Raw genomic sequence first — 13,654 nt, forward strand, 5'->3', positions numbered from 1 at the left:
CATAAGGCAAGGCTGTTGGCAGAGTCCCAGCACCCGAGACGAGAGGCCTTGGAGTGGGTGGACACTGGGGAAAAGGGAGGGGGGAGTGAGTGGTCACGGTGAGGGCAAAACTCTGTTGGCCAGGGAGGGGCAGGTCCTTGGGGGAGACAGTGTGTCACCACAGTGCTCCTTTATTGCAGCCCTAAGGTGCTTATCAAGGGCCACACACTGCTTGACTCCCAACTCCGGCGATAAGAATGTTCCCACTTAGTTCTTATGTAGCCCTACAAGGACAAGGATGATTTGATGTTGGACACGCTGCTTTAGATGTGATCCTGAGGCAAACCGGGAGGAAGACGGGAATCAAACACATGGACGTCTTTCTACTCCATGCTCTCAGAGTGGGAGAGGAGAGGGAGAGGGAAGAAGAGAAAGAAGGGAGGAGGGGCTGAAGTTTCGAGCTGGAGGGGATGTCTACAAAAGCCATGGCAGGCCAGGGAGGAGTCACCGGCACCATCCACGGACAGAGAGGCTAGGAAGGAAGATTGGATCTGAGGAGTCAAAAGCACAGAGAGCAATATTAAACACAATTTTAGAGGGGACAGAGAGACCTTCCTTCAGGAGGAACATAGTCGTGCGGAGAGCAAATGGGGGTCTTCAGGCATAGAATCCCCACTGCCGGATGTGGCAGGAAAGAAGTGTGGTAACACAGCGTGGGGTGAAGGACAGCGGAGGGCCGGGAGGCCAGGCCTTCCTGAAGGCACCTCCCCAGCCAGGAGGCCTCAGGTGTCCCTGGGTTCCCTTACCATCTCCTTTGTAATTGTAAAATGTCTCCAACGTGTGTTCTCAGGAAATGAGGGGAAATGTTTGTGGCTAGAAAAGACGTTACATAGACTTGAAAGCACTGAGTGACAAGGACATGTGGAAAGGAGAGGGGTGGCCACGCAGCACTCTTCCTCCTTGGACAGAATGAATAGCTTCCAGGGTCAGATTTACCAAGTAAGTAGGACCAAAACCAAGGGAGAGACTTGGAATTGTGGTCAGCGAGTCACGAGGTTAAATTGTTCTTCAATAGTATTCGCTTGGGTTCATTACAAAGAAATAGGAAAAGAAGCAAAGGCCAGGCATCTATGTAAGGTTGAGAGTACCCCAGACGAGAGGCCTTGGAGTGGGAGGACATCCCAAATGCTTCTCTTGTCTGTGGATAGAGTCCTTCAGTTGTTCCCTTTGAAGACATCGCCCTTTCTGATCCTAGCAGGAGCTGAGGTCAACAGAAGTGGACTCCCTCTGCAAGTCAACTCCAAACCCAGGTTCACAGGAAGAGAACCAGCCTCAGGAAGCAGAAGAGCCATGGCACCCTGTTCTGCAAGCCTAAGGGAAACACTCGGAACACCCCATGTGTTATCCTGCAAGATGTACTGAGGACCGAGAAAGTACCGCAGGAGGGTAAGAAAGGGTGCAAGGGAGGGGAGAGGCAGAGGAGGAGCGACGAGCACGCTGGGAGTGAGTCGGCCCTCACTCAGGTCGACAGCCAGGCGAATTCCTCCTGGCCAAGCAGGCCAGCACATTCTAATGGCTAGAACTAATTTTAGTAGCTCCAAATACTTGGACACTGATGCCTTGATGGAAAGGCTATTTGGATGTGTGGTGCAGCCACACCCTAAAAAAGGAAAAGCCAGCCTCTGCAGAGAAGAATGCCACTGTGAGGCCCAACCACGTCTGACCTCTGGCTGCTTTCCAGCTTCAACGACCAGTTCCACCTGCTTTCTGCTGGGTGGGTGGTCAGCACGTGGCTCTGGATGGAGGAACCGGACGACTGCCAGCCTTGGGTACCTGAGGCTTCCTTCTTGGGGAAGGACAGTCAGATGGAAATAAAGAAATCGAGACAGATGGCCAGGAAGGAGGGATGGGGACAGAAAGGGAGAATCCAAATAAGTTCTGGGAAGTCGAAAGCAGAGAACGAAGCCACCAGGACACGGGCTATGGCTTCTTTTCCGCAGAAAGGACTGCTGAATCTGTGCGACTAACCCAGGAGCTCCATCCCAGAGGCCTGCTCTGTGGTTGAATGGGATTTGTGCTACGGAAGAGTCTACCAGTCCAACATGGATTGGAGAAAGTCTGGTTCTATTTTTTTTTTCCAATGTGTTCAACATTTATACTACATTTAAAATACATTTTTTTAAAAAAATTTTTAATATTTATTTTTCAGTTCTCGGCAGACACAACATCTTTGTTTGTATGTGGTGCTGAGGATCGAACCCGGGCCGCATGCATGGCAGGCGAGCGCGCTACCGCTTGAGCCACATCCCCAGCCCCTTAAAATACATTTTTATGTGAAATTCTTTTAGGAATTACAATTTACAATGTGCTGATGAGATTTTTAACTTTGAATACAGAAACTTCAAAAATTATCTTTGAGGAGAAGTCATCAAATTCAAACAAAATTGAAAGTCCTCAGCTAAAATTCCAGGTGTCCACATCTTTCCTAAGTATTGTCCGTCCAGTTTCCGAGAAGCCCCCTGCCAGGCTGACAGGTTCCCACAGCGTGTCTGGATTCTTCAGAGTTGCCTGTCCCATAATTTCTGGTCCACAGCTTCTGGAAAGAATTGTCCCCTTGAGGGTTTTGATGGTTTCCCACAATCCATGTGGGGATTAATGCAACACACCTTGAACATGGAAAAACTACTAACCCCGACCTTCACACCTCACCTTCAAAAGGTTAATCTGCCCTCAAAAACCAGTTTGAAACAAAACCAGAGTTTCTCCTTCGAGGCACTTAAAAGACTGACACTCATTTTCATCCTGCCCATCTCAGTAAGGGAAATCTCTCTGAAATGTTTAAAAAACAAAATATATTTCCTAAATTTATATTCATAAAAATATAAAGTGTCACATTAAGACTTTTTGTAGAACTTTAAAAAGTGTATAGTTTAAAATTGCCCTGAAGTTACATGCTGATGTGTTTGAGATTTATTGGATTTCTTTGTTATAAACCTTCATTTGTGTTAAAGGCTTCAAATGTCTGCATCAGGCAACATATTGTGATTTTTAAACCAGAAAATACATTGCTATTTATTAGGTTTTTTAAAAAGGCTTTTCTTTTCCACAGGCTGTCGGGTCAGGTCTATGAAATAGAATGGTAAGAAGACTTGAGCACTTGGAAAAATGGAGATCCCAGGAGTGGAGAAGGTGTCATAGCTTTCCTATGCAGGACATATAATGATGGCCACATGCTGCAGAAAGTTACAGGTGTCTGCACCTGTCCAATGCCTGACAGATGCTTCCTGCAAACCCCACCTGGGAGCCGGGAGACATAACCATGTCCCCTCGGAGGTGAAAACATTCAAAATAATAGACACCTTTGTGGAGCCTCCAGAGAACTCCACCGAGCTGTATGTATCAAAGAAATCTAGCTTTAGTGTAGTGCAATAAAAATTGTATTTAAAAAGAAATAACAACTTAATTCATGCTCATCTTGAGACATACATGCCAAAGTTTAAATGTTTAAAAGCAAGGCAATAGACATTTTTATGGTTGATAACAAACTACAAATTTGTCTGGGGGAAAAAAATCCTGAAATATTTGACAAAAGAGCTGTGATAAGAGATAAAGAACACAGTATTCACTGTCTGAACACCCAGAGGGGGAGCTCCAGCACCCAGAGCCCACATTTGCAGCTATGTGCACTGTGATTACAGTTGTAAACAATGGCTACTGTGTCACCAGGAGGAAAACAAACAATGGGCCTTTTTCTGAAAGTATCTGTAGGAAGAACATACAAATCAGTCAACAAGGGAGCTGAAATGCTCCTTGTATTCTTTGTAAAAATAATACTTTAAGGTTCATTGCAAGAGCGCTGGTCCTCTGTTTCACCAGGCATCTTATTTTCCTTCATTCACTACACAGTGCTGCCCAACTTGCACCTGGTTTGACCAGCACTCAGCTGCCTTCTGGGGGTTCTCCCTGTCTTCTTCCCCATCCCCCAGACTCTGGACAGCTGCACAACCGTGCTTTCTTTACTTATAAAAGCAAGCTTGTGACATCCCTTGCTTGATTCAGTTACAAACGGAATTAATTGAAACCAATTCAACAGGCGCGGGCTGGGAGGGGATGTGGAGAGGGGAGTGGGACCGTCTTCAAGGAGCTCACAGTCCACTATGGGTGTAAGACACAGCCAACGCGAGCACCAGGGAACACGCCCTTCCTATGACAGACTATTATGGAGGGGAAAAAAGATGGATGGAAATGCCTCTGATTCTGTCTAATTCAGATCCCATCCAAGAGGAGTGGAAGACACCAGTCCAGGGAGAAGCAGAGGTTCTTGTAAAACCCTAGAGCTAGAAGGCACCTCACCTTGACCTAAGTGAGCACCTTCCCTACAGGGAGGGGAGCACTCAGGCTACAGAAGGTAGAGATGACGGCCCAGAATGTGGCCCTCAGGCATGGGAGGGCAGGGGGAAGCCAGCATCCAGCAAAGGCGCCAGAGTGGGGAGAGGAAATGTGGACAGACACCTCCCCAGCACGGGAGAGTTAGAACAGAAGGAAGGGGGACCAGAGAGGGGACAACAGATGACATGAAGGCGAGCCTGGCGGGGTCTGTCACAGACCTTTGATTTTGAGGCTGGGAGGGCATTTGAGGACATTCGGTTGGAGCCATGGAAGGAAAGATGGTGAATTTAGTTATTTTTTTAAAATTATTAATATTATTTTATTTACTTTGCACTTTGACGGTACTAGTGACCACCAGGTAGATGATTTAGGAAATGGTGTTCACGTTCCTTCATGGTTTCTGCTGTATTCCTGCACTAGGGTTGATTAATAATCCCTTCTCTAACTTAAATTGGAGCAGCATTTTTAAGCCACTAAATAATAATATCTTAAATATATTAGGTGGGGATTTAATATTTCAAACAGTAGGTGGGCATTTCTAATTTGGACTGCTTCTGAGAGGGTGGGCAATGTGTGGTGTGGGACAGCAGCCATGAGTGGGGGACGAGCCTTGGTGCGGCTGCCGTGGGCTCCATTGGCAACAGGCAAAGCAGGATGGAGGTAGTCAGAGGGCAATGTGGAGTGGCTCTCGGCTTCTCTTTGGGGTCACCTTACAGGACATGTGCTTGGCCTTGAGCAGAAGATGAGGCACTCTACATGTGCCCAGGTCCAGTTCTGGGCTGTGGGTTCTAAACTGAGGGGTTTGATTGTTCTCATTCACTTTTATTCTCATAAATAGTTTTGATATTGAAGTCCAGTCAGAAGTAGAAAATAGGTCATTTTTACCTAAAGAAAGCAAATCACACACAAGCAAGCCTGAATTTAAAGTCCCTTGGGCTGCTGGGCAGGACTTTAGGTAAGCTCCAGGGGGACCCTTGGCAGTTCTTCCTGGGCTCTTTGCTCTACAGCCCAGGCCTTTCCTGGGGGTCTGCCTGACCCAGGGCAGCCTTGGCACTGATCAGGTTGCTCCCTGACCTGTGTTCTCACTGCAGAAACTTTACTTTTAAGCATTTGGCTCAAGGCAGACTGCTGCTGCCGGGGCTCATCTTTACAGCTGTCCTTACAAAGAGCAAATGCACAGGTAGGTGTTTGGGGACTTCAGGTTTAGCTTAGGAATGATTTTGCCTTCATCTGAAATTCTATTTATGTTTAGGCAAGTTTCCTGCCTCTGAATTGGCCACTAAAGAGTCATTGTTGGTGAGGCTTGTGGATTAAGAACTTTCTGTAAGGGTGGCAATGAGCTGGTCTTCTTCATTTGCCAATTATTTGGAAAGGAACGAGAATATAGTGCAATCTGGACCCAGCTGTTTTATTAAGACCTACATGAGAAATCTGCTTTTGTCTATTGAATTGGCCTTGTCTGCTTGGAGCGATCTTTGTTTTTGAATTCTGTTGCATCTACTTCATCTAGATGAATTATACTGCTGTGTGGTGTTACCAGATCTAACCTACAAAAGTAAGTGACGGGCCACCTGGGAGCCTGACTATGCATGAACTGAGCAGCAGCAAACGGTATGTCCTGGGGTGACCAGTGCACCAGCATTTACATAAACAGGGACAGTGAATGCAGGCCCTTGTCAGTCACGGGCAGTGGGCTCATGGCACCGGGAGCAGCTGACTGTCTATTGATGCTGAAGGTTGACGGCTGCGTGTAAACACACTTTCACAAAACTCATTTGTATCTCTCCCCAAAGACATCCAAATGGAGGTAGCTGGCGGGGAGGCTGTGGTGCAAAATTTCTAATAGAAGATGAAATAGAATGTGGCACAGTTTCACATAATAGGGAATGTGGGAGAGAATGGCAATCAGTAAACTAAAAGTCAATTGGAGCACTTGCCACAATAATAATTGGCAATGACATTCAGCCTTAAAAGGTATTAGATAATAAATGAGCAAGGCATAAAAACCCACTCCTATTATTCTCCAATACATTGTGTAATAAATGCCTGGTCAGCAGTGATAGGTAATTCTTTTCTCTATTGTTCTGTAAGAGGTTCTTAAAATACTGTACTAACAAACTGGTTAAATGTCCACTTACAGAATTGCACTGTCTTAAACCAGAATTAGCCGTTGCAGCTATTATGCATTTGTGAGCAAAGCTCTTATCAGCTCATCTCATGCCTGACTTCTCGCCAACAAAATTATGTTAGACATGGAACTCAGCGGCACGGCTGACGCTTCCTTTGATCGTACAAAGGAGCTTTCTACATGAATTCTAAATCTCCATTTGAATTTGTTTTGGCAAAATGTTTTCTGAAGTATCATTCCATTCCACCACTCCCCAACCATCTTTGCCATTTTTTTTTTTTTTTAACAATTATCTTCTCATGTCTTGTTAGGCTACAAGGATGTCTACTTTTTATAATGAAAAAATATTGATCACTTAACAAGATGGATAAAAATGTGAAAGATGTTTTTCAGATTCTAGTGTACATTCCCTAATTGTTCTTGGTAAATGCCCACAAATGGACAGCATTTTGGAAGAACCTGAGTACATGCTTACTTTGCATAATGGTGTCAAATTTTTTGTCTTAACCAGGTCACCTCTACTGTAGCTTTAGGGGCTTAAATATCTATATCTTGATTCCGAGTTAGTAATCACTCATGTTGATCAGGCACAGGCTCAGGGCATCAACTGTCATCAAAACAATTTATATAAGAACAAATCACTTCAATACTGACTAAGCATCTACTGCATAGAAGACAGGGAAAATAAGTATGGGGGATTTTCTACACACATATGGTGGACTCAGGGCCCCTGTCCTCCAGATGTTATGAGGCAATCCAGGAGCTGCCTGGGGACTCTGTGTGCACAGATCACATAAGTTCATTCAGGAGAAGATACAAACACGCCAACCCCAACCCAGCTGAGAAGGACAATTAGGTGGACATTTATCAGTGTCTGTGGAGTGGGAGGCCTGCACGGGGCTCAGGGAACGTGACGGTGAATAGGAGAGCGTTCCCACCTCCAAGGAGCTCTTCAGGTAACACGGGGCAGGGCGTCGACAGGAGCCACGAGCATGGCAGAGCTGGCTGCAGGGAGCCACAGTGACTGAGGGAGGACCCTGAGCAGGGATTTGATAAATCATGGAGGCATGAAACTCCCCCGCCTTTTTTTTTTTTTTCTGGTATGTGGAGACCCATTAGGTCAAGTAGGAAATGGAGCATGGGGCTGGGAAATCAGCAGGCAAGTTCGGCATGGCTCTGCAGGCAACGGGCGTCTCCAAGCAGCACCAGGAGATCTGGTGTGCAGAAGGGCAACCCTTGGCAGTGTGAGGATGCGTGTAAGGAGAGGGAAGCGGAGCCTTTTTCAACAACTCTGGCAGAGAGGAGGAGAGTCCTGAACCCGGGTGATGGCACTGGCAGGAGCGGAGTAGGACAGAGCCCCTCACAGACAGCACTGCCCAACTGAGAGACTGGACAGAAAGGGTGAGGGTGAGGGTGGCATCCAAGGTGGCGCTAAGGTTCCAGCAGAGGGGGCGAAGTGGACAAATACTGGACATAGAATGGGAAGAGTAGGTGTGGGAGGTGGACAGTGAAACTGAAAAAGAAAGACCAGGGCCTTGTTATAAAACAATCCACATAATTCCCTCCACACGGATCCATCTTAAGAGGAGATTCTGAGACCAGGACCCAAGGTGGGGCCTGAACAAAGCCTCAGGAAGGTGGCCATACTGAGTTTGGGGTGTCTGAGATACAGTTGAAAACATGAGCTTTATGTTCAAGAGACCACGGGCTTTTAGGAAAAATAGATTTGGGAACCACTGACATTAAAGTGAAAATGGATGAAGTCACCAAGGAGAGTGTGGAGCCCCGTTACTGAGGAGCAGCTGTAACCACAGAGCAGATGAAGGGAGATGAGCAGACAGTGCAAATCGGGGGCGGGGAGCCAAGGGACAGGAATCTGGTGGCACAGAATCCAAGGAGAGAGTGCCCAATAACAAGCATCAAAGTTATCATGTGAAAATTGAGAAGGGTGGAGAATGGAATCTCATTAAATATGCCCTTGTCTGTGCCAACCAGGAGTTGGAGTGGAAGGGTACCTGCAGGCGGGAATGGCATGGGGGTTAGTAAATATTTGCCAGGTTGAGTTATAGCCAACTAAGTTGATACCAAGGAACGTTGTCATCTTTTAGTTTGTGAGGTGGGGCTGGGAGTGGGGTTGTCACACAGCAGCGGTTTGAAATGTGCACCTGCATGTAGGCCATGCGACAGGATATGTCCAGATGAGGTGGCTAGAAGTGGACCCGTGGAGTCAATACCCAAATTCTTCGTGAGGATATAAAACAGTAGTGATTCAACTGGGGCATTGACAGGCAAGGTGTGTCTTCCACGCACCAGCTCCATGAGGAAGGAGGTGAATTCTCCAATTACAGGTGGGGGTGGGGGTGTGGGGAGCAGGGGAACATGGGGGAACTCCTCCAGAATTCTGTGGGAGATCTGAGCGTAGAGGGAATTTGACCAGCCCCTCTACAGACTGTTGGCAGCAGCGTGTGCCACCAGTGACCTATGCTGGAACTACCTGGGGCTATGTTCTCAGTGCAAGGGGTGGGATCTGAAAAACTGCCGAGAAGGGGACACACAGCCCAAACTCCAGGCTAGCAACCCATTTGCGATTCTAGGAGGCCATAGGTGTGCGTGCTCTCGGGATGCTGGAGCCTGCCAGCCGAGGTAAGAGCTGAGTGAAGGCCGCAGGTGGCTGTCCCCACTGAGCAGCCTCGTGTGCCTTCTGTCTATGCTGGACTGAAAGAGACAGAGGTGGGCAGCTCGCCCTACTGCTGCCTGGGAGTGGGGGTGCTTGGCTGGGCTTTGATTAGATGGGGGTGGGGCCAGAAGTGGGAGAGGAAGCCCAGGGAAGAACTCTGAACCCAAATGTGACCAAGTTCCCCACCTGCATTGACCGAGATGTGCCCTGACTCACCCACTTGGGCAGCATGAGGCCTCTGAACCAGGAGATTAAACTGAGATACATAACATTTAATTTTGTCCTCCAACTTGGCACCGGTGAAGTTCATTCCCACTACAACCGTGGCTGAGTTGAGGAGTTTATGTGATAGCACGTTGACAGCATAGTTATTTCTCCCAGTATCCTACAAGCTAGGAATAAGACTCTGGACTAGGCCCCTGATTTAGGTGTGGACTCTCAAAATGTTCTTTTCCTTAAGAATTTTTTAGATCACCTAATATTCCCCTAAAAAATGGCTGGTATCTCCCCAGTAAAAAGTGCCAGTTGTGAGAGCAGCGGCATTTAATAGCATGAGGCCCTGTGGGTTTGAAAAGCCAGGTTCCGATGACCTCCTATACCTTTCTGAGGCTTGTTCAGGCCCCACCTTGGGTCCTGGTCTCAGAATCTCCTCTTAAGATGGATCCGTGTGGAGGGAATTATGTGGATTGTTTTATAACAAGGCCCTGGTCTTTCTTTTTTAGTTTCATTTTCTATTACAGCTCAGGCTGATTCTGGCCAATTGTTCCCACTTACTTTTTCAGTAAAAATCGATTGTGACAACACTCCTGGAGCGGGCTCGTTCCTCCTTCATCTCAGGCCTTTGTGCCTGTCGCCCAGCTGCCTGACGTGCTGGGAGGATCCTCCCCTCCCTGGGGAGGGACGGCTTCTACTGCATGGACCGTGGCATGCTAAATCCATCACTTTGGGGGGTTTCTGCAAATTGCACTGCTTTAGCCCTTCTGGTCTTGCAGGTATCATGTGATGAAAACAAAGCAAATCTTCCATGATCTGCCTGGTTTCCACTGCCCCATTTCCATGCGCCCCAAGTCTCCGAGGGTAATCAGACTGTTCTCTTCTTGCTGTTGGTGTCTGTGCAGTGGCAGGTGGCCGGTGCAGGATGCTCAGCCCATGCTCTGTGTCTCTGGCACCTGGACACGTCTTTCCCTGAAGTCAGGCAAAGCCCTTTTCCCCTGCCTGATGGATGGACAGGCCTCCTGCAGAGTGTGGACTGTCAGTGATGTGAGGCTCTGAGTTGGCTCCTCTCCATTAGATGCTCACTTTTAGTTATTTTTTTTTCACTAAAAAGAACTTAGGAGCTGAGACCATAGCTCTTAGGACGAATAGCAGCATAAACCTGGAGTGGCCGATGGAAATGACACCGTGTGTGCTCTTTTTGTTGTTGTTGTGTATTCCAAACTCCTTGCAACTCTTTCTTTTCTTAAAATATTATTTTAGTTGTAGATGGACACAATATCTATCTATCTATCTATTTATTTATTTATTTTTATGTGGTGCTGAGGATGGAACCCAGTGCCTCACATGTGTGAGGCAACTGCTCTACCACTAGGCCCCAGCCCCAACCCCTCGGTTGCGATTCTTAATGAAATGTAATATTTAAATAGACTGTATCATTATTTAGGCACTACTATTCTCTTACAGTCTTCATTACAGTTTGATACTCAGAATTTTACCACAATTTGTCATGGCCGCAGGAACTGTACTAGAGATGATTTCAGTACACCATCACTGTGACAGGTTTAGAGACTCAATGGAACCCGTGGCATCAAAGGAACAGTTTGTGCACAGGACTTGGTGGACACTTAAGTAGACTTAAATTAAGCAAGAAATGCTATTTTAAAACTCCAGGCACTCTCTGTTCCATGATCTTTGAGTCCTGCATATTAGCAACAGGGTAAATTTCTTAAGGAACCAAGAGCAAAGAACTAAATTTGAGCATCGATTTTTGTCTTTTGTCTGCAGTTTAAGGCTAATTTAAAAGGATGGTGAGGAGATTCTATTTTCAACTGGCTGAAGTTCAATAAGAATATAATAAAACACTGTTATAGCAAACTCTTTCACAGTGAAAGTTTGGCAAGGCTAAATCTAATTCCTTTCAGTACGCTCCAACAGCTGAAATACTGTTCCAGTGAGTAACACACCCATCAGAGTGACAAGCTTCCTACAGTTCAGGGGATTTTTCCAAATTTTATTTTCAACCAAATCAGCATTTTATTGCTTTGAATTAAGAATGCAAAAAGGAAATATTTTATAATAAAATCGAGAGGACATGAAGTTTCATTATAGCTATATTTTTTATCATAGCCTGCATTTCCTAGTTTCAGAAACATATTTGATCATTTTAGACATAGGAAATGACTTCGTTTAATTATTCTTGTAACAAAAATTTTATAACGTTTTAGTAAAGCCTACTGATTAGTTTAACAGCCCTAATGGAAAGAGTGACAATGTGATAGACGTCTTAGGGCACAAATCAAGGATGGAAAATTTAAAGGCAATTTTTATTTTCCTCCTCCTTCTCCCTCTCCTTTCCTTCTCCTCCTCCTCCTCCTTCATCTTCCTCTCCCTTTTTGTCCCCTCCTTCTCCTCATCCCTTCCAGCCATGCTGGTCCTCACCAATGGGAAGAGCTGACAAGAGCTTTAGAGAGAGGGAGGGTCAAACTTCTTAAAATCAGGATCATCACAACCCTCCTGACCATGCCCGGCTCATCTCCTAAGATTCTGGATTTGGTTAAGTTGCTTCCTACAAGTTGTTGTCACTGATCTCCCTTTGTCTTGGCTCTAGGATGCCGTTCCTTGGTCAATAGCAATGAAGCCCTGACCTCAGCAACCTGGCAGTCGAGGCTGCTCAGTCTGGCCTTCCATGCCCTCCTGGGCCTCCTCAATTCCAGAGTGCCCTCCTGGCCCACCTCCTGCTTATCTCTTCTCTTCTCACCCCAGCATGCCCTACTCATCACCCCCGCACACACCCGGGCAAGGTTCACTTTCATACCTTCTTGGATTACTTTCCTGATCTCTGACAGCTTCCCTACTCCTTCATTCTTTCTTCCCTTGTTGAACAAATAGGTGTGGGAAATGCAACATGCACCTGCCACTCGGTTTCCTGGCTACATCTTCTACACTACTCTATCCATTCTTCAAGATCTGTTTCCTCCACAGATCTTCCTTCACTGCTGAGGACCAGCAGAATCCCTCCCTCTCTGGTCTTACCACACTTCTGCAAAGTGGTTTGGATTCAGGGTCAAAACCCTCATACTAGATGGCACTGTCAATCTGTGACCTTGAAACAGTCAATCATCATATATCAGTTTCAGTTTCCTTGTAGATAAAATAAGTGCTTGCACCACAAGTTTACTGGTCAAGTTTAAATGAGATATGTCAAAGCTCCGTGTTTACAGAACAAATGACTATTTAATGTCTATGTTGATATTTAAATCTGATTTTTTAAAATCTTGCTAAATACTTTGAAATTCTTCTTTCCAATGAAACATGTTGAATATAAAAAAAGCCATACTAAAAGCAGACACCACACGAAACACCAAGACCTTTTGGGAGGATGATCATGAGTCTAGTGATTGCTTCAGCAGCCCAGAAATTAGTGGTGAGACTGTCACCACCGAAGAAGAAATGACAATGACTCTCCCTTGTTTAGACTGATTTTAGATAGAAAGACATTCCAAAGACCATCTTACATCGTGTTTTCTCTGAAAACAAGAATAAAGTGAAACAAACTATGGACTTAAGCCAAGCCTTAAAAGTGTTAGAAATGTCTTCAGTAACTTCCATCCACCAACTAATTTTATAATCAGAAATTTTCAGAAATGAGCAAGAGCAAGCACTTAGCCCATGGTGGAAGCATCGGGGCGACCCCCTGACGTGACGGTGGAGCACGCAGGCTGGAAGAACAGGCCACTTTCTGCTGAAACTACCAGAGGAAGGTAGGTCAGCCCTCCGAGTACTCCTAGAACCTATTTGAGTGGAAATTTGACCTAGAGTCCTTCACCTTGGAGCAGTAAAGTTCTGAGGGTGGGCGGGATGGCCTGTGCTCCCTTCTCATCCACAAGGGCAAGGGCCACCCCAGGCCAGTGCAGCCGGCAGCCCGGAAGCCCCAGCACCTCCCAGGTCCGGAGACCTTCCCTCCACGCTGGGCAGGGCGGCTCAGGTTGTCCTGGGTGCATCAGAAAAGTGTTCGTTTATGGTGACTGAGTGATTAATGATGAGGGAAAAAGTCCCAGAAAACAAAAGCCCAACTGCAGCTTATTGTGATAGTGAAACTGCTGTCTAGTTTGCAAAACCACAGTAAAACGTATCTCTCAAAGGGTCAGCTGGAGGTTGTGTCTTTTCTTGCCACCTCCAGCAAGCTCTGACGAAGGAGCATTTCCAGGGGCAAGTCCTGGGGTGGGGTGTTCCGGAGGGGGAGGGGCAGGACAGCTGAGTGGGAA

At 46.4% G+C, this 13,654-nt stretch overlaps 1 protein-coding gene across 2 annotated transcripts in view; it reads right to left on the reverse strand.

Moving 5' to 3' along the window:
* The window catches only part of Pacrg (parkin coregulated), a 484,042-nt gene that overhangs the window by 92,716 nt on the left and 377,672 nt on the right, over positions 1–13,654 (reverse strand). The gene's annotated exons all lie outside the window — the stretch shown is intronic.

The sequence above is a fragment of the Marmota flaviventris genome, chromosome 6, assembly GCF_047511675.1.
Source record: "Marmota flaviventris isolate mMarFla1 chromosome 6, mMarFla1.hap1, whole genome shotgun sequence".
Classification (NCBI taxonomy): domain Eukaryota; kingdom Metazoa; phylum Chordata; class Mammalia; order Rodentia; family Sciuridae; genus Marmota; species Marmota flaviventris.